The sequence below is a fragment of the Panulirus ornatus genome, chromosome 52, assembly GCF_036320965.1.
Source record: "Panulirus ornatus isolate Po-2019 chromosome 52, ASM3632096v1, whole genome shotgun sequence".
In the NCBI taxonomy this organism is placed as follows: Eukaryota; Metazoa; Arthropoda; class Malacostraca; order Decapoda; family Palinuridae; genus Panulirus; species Panulirus ornatus.
The window spans coordinates 3,130,256-3,137,556 of NC_092275.1; the positions used below are offsets into that span (position 1 = coordinate 3,130,256).

At 43.6% G+C, this 7,301-nt stretch overlaps 1 protein-coding gene across 1 annotated transcript in view; it reads right to left on the reverse strand.

Annotated features, from left to right (window-relative positions):
* LOC139764960 (intermembrane lipid transfer protein VPS13A-like) overlaps positions 1-7,301 on the reverse strand; it is a 1,504,808-nt gene that overhangs the window by 636,639 nt on the left and 860,868 nt on the right.

Here is a 7,301-nt window from a genome sequence, read left to right on the forward strand (position 1 = left end):
ACTGTCTGCCTTTATCCATTCCCATCGCCACCTCGCCACACATGGAATAACATTCCCCTCCCCCCTCATGTGTGCGAGGTAGTGCTAGGAAAGACAACAAAGGCCCCATTCGTTCACACTCAGTCTCTAACTGTCATGCAATAATGCCTGAAACCACAGCCCCCTTTTCATATCCAGGCCCCACAGAACTTTCCGTGGTTTACCCCAGACGCTTCACATGCCCTGATTCAATTCATTGACAGCACGTCGACCCCGGTATACCACATTGATCCAATTCACTCTATTCCTTACCCACCTTTCACCCTCCTGCATGTTCAGGCCCCAATTACTCAAAATCTTTTTCACTCCATCTTTCCGCCTCCAATTTGGTCTCCCACTTCTCCTCGTTCCCTCCACCTCTGACACATATATCCTCTTGGTCAATCTTTCCTCAATCATTCTCTCCATGTGCCCAAACCATTTCAAAGCACCCTCTTCTGCTCTCTCAACCACTCTCTTTTTATTTCCACATATCTCTCTTACCCCTACATTACTTACTTGATCAAACCACCTCACACCACACATTGTCCTCAAACATCTCATTTCCAGCACATCCACCCTCCTGCGCACAACTCTAACCATAGCCCACACCTCGCAGCCATACAACATTGTTGGAACCACTATTCCTTCAAACATACCCATTGTTGCTTTCCGAGATAATGTTCTCGACTTCCACACATTCTTCAAGGCTCCCAGGATTTTTGCCCCCTCCCCCACCCTATGATTCACTTCCGCTTCCATGGTTCCATCCGCTGCCAGATCCACTCCCAGATATCTAAAACACTTTACTTTCTCCAGTTTTTCTTCATTCAAACTTACCTCCCAATTGACTTGAACCTCAACCCTACTGTACCTAATATCCTTGCTCTTATTTACATTTACTCTTACCTTTCTTCTTTCACACACTTTACCACTATCCCTGGGGATAGAGAGGAAAGAATACTTCCCACAGATTCCTCATGTGTCGTAGGAGGTGACTAAAGGGGACGGGAGCTGGGGTCCAGAAACCCTCCCCTCATTGTATTTCAACTTTCTAAAAGGGGAAAGAGAAGAAGGAGTCATGTGGGGAGTGCTCATCCTCCTCGAAGGCTCAGATTGGGGTGTCTAAATGTGTGTTGATGGAAACAAGAAGAAAAAAAAGGAGAGATAGGTAGTATGTTTGAGGAAAGGAACCTGGATGTTTTGGCTCTGAGTGAAACAAAGCTCAGGGGTAAAGGGGAGGAGTAGTTTGGGAATGTCTTGGGAGTAAAGTCAGGGGTAAGTGAGAGGACAAGAGCAAGGGAAGGAGTAGCACTACTCCTGAAACAGGAGTGGTGGGAGTATGTTATAGAGTGTAAGAAAGTAAACGCTAGATTGATATGGGTAAAACAGAAAGTTGATGGAGAGAAATGGGTGATTATTGGTGCATATGCACCTGGGCATGAGAAGAAAGATAGGCAAGTGTTTTGGGAGCAACTGAATGAGTGTCTTAGTGGTTTTGATGCACGAGACCAGGTTATAGTGATGGGTGATTTGAATGCAAAGGTGAGTAATGTGGCAGTTGAGGGAATAATTGGTATAAATGGGGTGTTCAGTGTTGTAAATGGTAATGGTGAAGAGCTTGTAGATCTATGTGCTGAAAAAGGACTGGTGATTGGGAATACTTGGTTTGAAAAGAGAGATATACCTAACCATACATATATAAATAGGAGAGATGGCCAGAGAGCATTATTGGATTACGTGTTAATTGATAGGCATGCGAAAGAGAGACTTTTGGATGTTAATGTGCTGAGAGGTGCAACTGGAGGGATGTCCGATCATTATCTTGTGGAGGCGAAGGTGAAGATTTGTAGAGGTTTTCAGAAGAGAGAATGTTGGGGTGAAGAGGGTGGTGAGAGTAAGTGAGCTTGGGAAGGAGACTTGTGTGAGGAAGTACCAGGAGAGACTGAGTACAGAATTAAAAAAGGTGAGAACAAAGGAAGTAAGGGGAGTGGGGGAGGAATGGGATGTATTTAGGGAAGCAGTGATGGCTGGTGCAAAAGATGCTTGTGGCATGAGAAGTGTGGGAGGTGGGCAGATTAGAAAGGGTAGTGAGTGGTGGGATGAAGAAGTAAGATTATTAGTGAAACAGAAGAGAGAGGCATTTGGACGATTTTTGCATGGAAATAATGCAAATGAGTAAGAGATGTATAAAAGAAAGAGGCAGGAGGTCAAGAGAAAGGTGCAAGAGGTGAAAAAGAGGGCAAATGAGAGTTGGGGTGAGAGAGTATCATTAAATTTTAGGGAGAATAAAAAGATGTTTTGGAAGGAGGTGAATAAAGTGCATAAGACAAGGGAACAAATGGGAACTTCAGTGACGGGGGCTAATGGGGAGGTAAAAACAAGTAGTGGTGATGTGAGAAGGAGATGGAGTGAGTATTTTGAAGGTTTGTTAAATGTGTTTGATGATAGAGTGGCAGATATAGGGTGTTTTGGTCGAGGTGGTGTGCAAAGTGAAAGGGTTAGGGAAAATTATTTGGTAAACAGAGAAGAGGTAGTAAAAGCTTTGCGGAAGATGAAAGCTGGCAAGGAAGCGTGTTTGGATGGAACTGCAGTGGAATTTATTAAAAAAGGGGGTGGTTGTATAGTTGACTGGTTGGTAAGGTTATTTAATGTATGTATGATTCATGGAGAGGTGCCTGATGATTGGCGGAATGCTTGCATAGTGCCATTGTACAAAGGCAAAGTGGACAAGAGTGAGTGCTCAAATTACAGAGGTACAAGTTTGTTGAGTATTCCTGGTAAAATATATTGGAGGGTATTGATTGAGAGAGTGAAGGCATGTACAGAGCATCAGATTGGGGAAGAGCAGTGTGGTTTCAGAAGTGGTAGAGGATGTGTGGATCAGGTGTTTGCTTTGAAGAATGTATGTGAGAAATACTTAGAAAAGCAAATGGATTTGTATGTAGCATCTATGGATCTGGGGAAGGCATATGATAGAGTTGATAGAGATGCTTTGTGGAAGGTATTAAGAATCTATGGTGTGGGAGGAAAGTTGTTAGAAGCAGTGAAAAGTTTTTATCGAGGACGTAAGCCATGTGTACGTGTAGGAAGAGAGGAAAGTGATTGGTTCTCAATGAATGTAGGTTTACGGCAGGGGTGTGTATGTCTCCATGGTTGTTTAAGTTGTTTATGAATGGGGTTGTTAGGGAGGTGAATGCAAGAGTTTTGGAAGCAGGGGCAAGTATGCACTCTGTTGTGGATGAGAGAGCTTGGGAAGTGAGTCAGTTGTTGTTTGCTGATAATACAGTGCTGGTGGCTGATTCATGTGAGAAACTGCAGAGGCTGGTGACTGAGTTTGGTAAACTGTGTGAAAGAAGAAAGTTGAGAGTAAATGTGAATAAGAGCAAGGTTATTAGGTACAATAGGGCTGAGGGTCAAGTCAATTGGGAGGTAAGTTTGACAGGAGAAAAACTGTAGGAAGTGAAGTGATTTAGACATCTGGGAGTGGATTTGGCAGCGGATGGAACCATTGGAAGCGGAAGACGCTTCACATGCCCTGGTTTAATCCATTGACAGCACGTCGACCCCGGTATACCACATCGTTCCAATTCACTCTATTCCTTGCACGCCTTTCACCCTCCTGCATTTTCAGGCCCCGATCACTCAAAATCTTTTTCACTCCATCTTTCCACCTCCAATTTGGTCTTCCACTTCTACTGGTTCCCTCATCCTCTGACACATATATCCACTGACAGCACGTCGACCCCGGTATACCACATCGTTCCAATTCACTCTATTCCTTGCACGCCTTTCACCCTCCTGCATTTTCAGGCCCCTGATCACTCAAAATCTTTTTCACTCCATCTTTCCACCTCCAATTTGGTCTTCCACTTCTACTGGTTCCCTCATCCTCTGACACATATATCCTCTTGGTCAATCTTTCCTCACTCATTCTCTCCATGTGACCAAACCATTTTAATACACCCTCTACTGCTCTCTCAATCACTTTTTTTATTACCACACACCTCTCTTATCCTATTATTACTTATTCGATCAAACCACCTCACACCACACATTGTCCTCAAACATCTCATTTCCAGCACGTCCACCCTCCTCCGGACAACTCTATCCATAGCCCACGCCTCGCAACCATATAACATTGTTGGAACCACTATTCCTTCAAACATACCCATTTTTGCTTTCCGAGATAATGTTCTCAACTTACACACATTCTTCAATGCTCCCAGAACTTTCGCCCCCTCCCCCACCCTATGATTCACTTCCCTTTCCATGGTTCCATCCGCTGCCAAATCCACTCCCAGATATCTAAAACACTTCACTTCCTACAGTTTTTCCCCATTCAGACTTACCTCCCATTTGACTTGTCCCTCAACCCTACTGTACCTAATAACCTTACTCTTACTCATATTCACTCTCAGCTTCCTTTTTTCACACACTTTACCAAACTCAGTCACCAGCTTCTGCAGTTTCTCACATGAATCAGCCACCAGCGCTGTATCATCAGCGAACAACAACTGACTCCCTTCACAAGCTCTCTCATCCACAACGGACTACATACTTACCCCTCTTTCTAAGATTCTTGCATTCACCTCCCTAACAACCCCATCCATAAACAAATTAAACAACCATGGAGACATCACACACCTCTGCCGCAAACCTACATTCACTGAGAACCAGTCACTTTCCTCTCTTCCTACACGTACACATGCCTTACATCCTCGATAAAAACTTTTCACTGCTTCTAACAACTTGCCTTCCACACCATATATTCTTAATACCTTCCACAGAGCATCTCTATCAACTCTATCATATGCCTTCTCCAGATCCATAAATGCTACATATAAATCCATTTGCTTTTCCAAGTATTTCTCACATACATTTTTCAAAGCAAACACCTGATCCACACATCCTCTACTTCTCTGAAACCACACTGCTCTTCCCCAATCTGATGCTCTATACATGCCTTCACCCTCTCAATCAATACCCTCCCATATAATTTACCAGGAATACTCAACAAACTTTTACCTCTGTAATTTGAGCACTCACTCTTGTCCACTTTGCCTTTGTACAATGGCACTATGCAAGCATTCCGCCAATCATCAGGCACCTCACCATGAGTCATACATACATTAAATTACCTCACCAACCAGTCAACAATACAGTCACCCCCTTTTTTAATAAATTCCACTGCAATACCATCCAAACCCACTGCCTTGCCGGCTTTCATCTTCCACAAAGCTTTTACTACCTCTTCTCTGTTCACCAAATCATTCTCCCTAACCCTCTCACTTTGCACACTACCTCGACCAAACCACCCTTTATCTGCCACTCTATCATCACACACATTTAACAAACCTTCAAAATACTCACTCCATCTCCTTCTCACATCACCACTACTTGTTCTCACCTCCCCATTAGCCCCCTACAATGAAGTTCCCATTTGTTCCCTTGTCTTAAACACTTTATTTACCTCCTTCCAAAACATTTTTCATTCTCCCTATAATTTAATGATACTCTCTCACCCCAACTCTCATTTGCCCTATTTTCACCTCTAGCACCTTTCTGTTGACCTCCTGCCTCTTTCTTTTATACATCTCCCACTCATTTGCATTATTTAAATGCAAAAATTGTCCAAATGCCTCTCTCTTCTCTTTCACTAATAATCTTACTTCTTCATCCCACCACTCACTACCCTTTCTAATCTGCCCACCTCCCACACTTCTCATGCCACAAGCATCTTTTGTGCAAGCCATCACTGCTTCCCTAAGTACATCCCATTCCTCCCCCACTCCCCTTACCTCCTTTGTTCTCACCTTTTCCCATTCTGTACTCGGTCTCTCTTGGTATTTCCTCACACAAGTCTCCTTCCCAAGCTCACTTACTCTCACCACTCTTTTCACCCCAACATTCTCTCTTCTTTTCTGAAAACCCCCACAAATCTTCACCTTCGCCTCCACAAGATAATGATCAGACATCCCTCCAGTTGCACCTCTCAGCACATTAATATCCAAAAGTCTCTCCTTTGCGTGCCTATCAATTAACACATAATCCAATAACGCTCTCTGGCCATCTCTCCAACTTACATACATATACTTATGTATATCTCGCTTTTCAAACCAGGTATTCCGAATCACCAGTCCTTTTTCAGCACATAAATCTACAAGCTCCTCACCATTTCCATTTACAACACTGAACACCCTATGTGCACCAATTATTCCCTCAACTGCCACATTACTCACCTTTGCATACAGATCACCCATCACTATAACCCGGTCTCGTGCATCAAAGTTACTAACACACTCACTCAGCTGCTCCCAAAACACTTGCCTCTCATGATCTTTCTTCTCATACCCAGGTGCATATGCACCAATAATAATTCATCTCTCTCCAACTTTCAGTTTTACCAATATCAATCTAGAGTCTATTTTCTTACACTCAATAACATACTCCCACCACTCCTGTTTCAGGAGAAGTGCTACTCCTTCCCTTGCTCTTCTCCTCTCACTAACGCCTGGCTTTACAGCAAAGACATTCCCAAACCACTCTTCCCCTTTACCCTTGAGCTTCATTTCCGTCACAGCCAAAACATCCAAGTTTCTTTCCTCAAACACACTTCCTATCTCTCCTTTTTTCTCATCTTGGTTACATCCACACATGTTTAAACCCCCCAATCTGAGCCTTCGAGGAAGATGAGCACTCCCCGCGTGACTCCTTCTTCTGTTTCCCTTTTTAGAAAGTTAAAATACAAGAAGGGGAGGGTGTCCAGCCCCCCCCACTCCCATCCCCTTTAGTCGCCTTCCACGACACGTGAGGAATGCGTGGGAAGTATTCATTTATTTTGTTTGTCGCTGTCTCCCGTGTTAGCGAGGTAGCACAAGGAAACAGAAGAAAGAATGGACCAATCCAGCCAAATACACATGCATATACATATATGTCCACACACGCCAATATACATACCTATACATCTCAACGCATTCATATATATACACACACAGACATATACATATATACACATGTACATAATTCATACTGTCGACCTTTATTCATTCCCATTGCCATCCCACCACACATGAAATAAGAACTCCCTCCCCCTCATGTGTGCGAGGTAGCACTAGGATAAGACAACAAAGGCTACATTCGTAAACGCTCAATCTCTAGCTGTTATGTAATAATGCACCGAAACCACAGCTCCCTTTCTTCATCCAGGCCCCACACAACTTTCCATGGTTTACCCTAGACGCTTCACATGCCCTGGTTCAATCCAAAGACAGCACGTCAAC